This window comes from Sebastes fasciatus, chromosome 2, assembly GCF_043250625.1.
Source record: "Sebastes fasciatus isolate fSebFas1 chromosome 2, fSebFas1.pri, whole genome shotgun sequence".
Classification (NCBI taxonomy): Eukaryota; Metazoa; Chordata; class Actinopteri; order Perciformes; family Sebastidae; genus Sebastes; species Sebastes fasciatus.
Window position 1 is genome coordinate 17,507,897 of NC_133796.1, and position 2,426 is coordinate 17,510,322.

Consider the following 2,426-nt stretch of genomic DNA (forward strand, 5'->3'; position numbering starts at 1 on the left):
TAGTGTCTGTGTGTGCATGCGTACACATGTGTTTCTGTCTGTTAAGATATGTGTGTGTGTTTGTGTTCTCTATCGCTCCAGCCACCGCCATGTAGTGTCACCTCCTGTCAGACACGTGAGAAGGAGAGAGAGGAAGGAAGGAGGTGGTTTGCTGTGACAGAGATAGCCTGATCTCTCCCAGGAACTCTCTCTGAGGTCAAGAATGCCTTCTTTTCATCACCACGGAGACGGGTGTTTTTCAGGGGGATGGGCTGCATGAGCCAATCAGAGGGCTGCCTGAGCCACACATCACAACTAAACTATTGAACCCGCCCCCAACGTGGAGTCCTAACAGGCATTCCTCAGGTCTTAAGTAACATCTAATTAGCTTGGTTTCCAAGAACAGACATGGCTGCGTAAAGCTTTCTTACCACTGCCACCAATCAATACTGGAACAACCATCTGCCTTATGATTTATTAGTAAAAGAGAAACATGACTGTCTCAATCAGTGCTATAAATTGACCCCATAGGAGGACATTTCTTCCCAACTCTTCACCTATAAACGGAAAAGCACATGCTGTCTGTGTGGCCACCGGCTGACGAACTGGAGTAACAAATCCTCTTATATAATGTGGAGTGGTTGTCAGATTCCAAGGGTTATTAGCATCATAAAAATCATGTTGTCTATACAGCGCATATAGACATTGTGTTATCTTGACTTTAGCAATATACAACAGGTGGTGGTGAAGTTTCATTGAAGCCTTGCATTCAATCAGAGGCTGTGAACAATATAGCTTTCTAAATTATATGTGTACTGTACGTGCATCATTCTAATTAGAGCATGAAGCACATTGATGCACTGCCTGACACCACGAAGGGATGGTTAGCATTGATCATAAAAATGTAGAAAAATGGACATGAGGAATCTAAAGCAAACGTGACACACAATACAGTCTCTCCGCCTCAAAAAATGGATATAAATGAATATTTTATATATCTTGACAGAGGCCGACGGTAACCGGAGGGACAAAATAATGGCAACAGCTAACTTCAGTTAAAGGTGAACTTCAGACAGATATCATCTAAAGGAGGTGGAGGGAATGTGGAGGTGCTGCCTGAGCCCACAGAGCCACTCACAGGCCTCTACATGGTGGGACTGTTATATAAGAGCTTGGCTGGCTGTGTTGTAATGTGCCTTTAAAAGTACTCATGTGGGCTTGAGGTCATGCAGGGAGATATGAGCTGTTGATCGAGCACATGGTTATGCTGCACATACAAAAGCTCACCTACTCTATGAACCAGCACACACACACACTGAAAACTATAAGTACAGCAGAAGGACGCAAACAAAGACGTACACTTTCTCCCACAAATACAAACACACACACGCACAGAATGAGTGTTTTAATTGATCAGTGTTGTTAAGGACATGGCCTAGTTTTCTAAGAACGCAACTGAGAACCCTCTGACCCGTCATGTGGTCCCTCCTCACTTCCATCTCTCCCTCTTTACTCAGGCCTTCAAGTATCACTATTACAGATTATTCTCAGTAAGAAGTTGGTGTTTCAGTGTAATTTTTGGATCTATTCTCCTCTCCATATGAAGGTAATTCAATTATTTCCCTTAGAAATGCTTCCACCTTTCTATATAGCTGTTATTTAGCTCAGTATTTTCCACCATACACTGCTGCCTTATGAGCAATCCAGGCCTATACTTCCCTGTAGCTGGTTGTTTGCAGTCTTAGTTGTTGCTGTTTCTACACTTAGTAGAAATACAGGTAGAGCAATGGCATTCAGAGACCTTTTATGAGTGTATAAGTAATAGGATAGTAATGTCTATAGCAAAATATGGATTGGTAAGGGCAATAACAATTTAAAAAAGACAACATAATTGCTTTGAAATCGAAGCCTACCATTGATGCACTCTTACAAATGTATTCTTAACTTAACACATTTTAACATTTCATTGTAGTTATTGATTAAAACAATTAATCCTTACTGATTTAAATATACAAAACTGTATATTATAGTTTTAGTATTGTTACCATGGACCAGCTGTCGTTGGGGCTATTGTCCTTGCTGCTGAAGTATCGCTCTTCCACATGGGTCATGGCTCCATGTCTTGATAGATGCTACTGTTTGAAGATCCTACTCTCCCAATTCTGATTTAAACTCTCCAAGATGGTGCAAAAGCTCTTCAGGGTGGTTCTGGATGAGTCCCTTGACTCCTAAATCTGAGAGGGTGATGCTTTTGCAACATGAAGCGAGCGTTTTTAGACTAAATTTATCAGCAAGTGTTGTTCTGGGAATGGGGAGTACTTAAGAGGAAATCTGAGAGGGCAGCCTCTACTGCTGCTTTAGGTGGCCGTCTCACGTCACCGTCTCCGCACACACTTTGATAGATACAAGGGACATACAAACACACACACACAAATGTAAAATGTCTG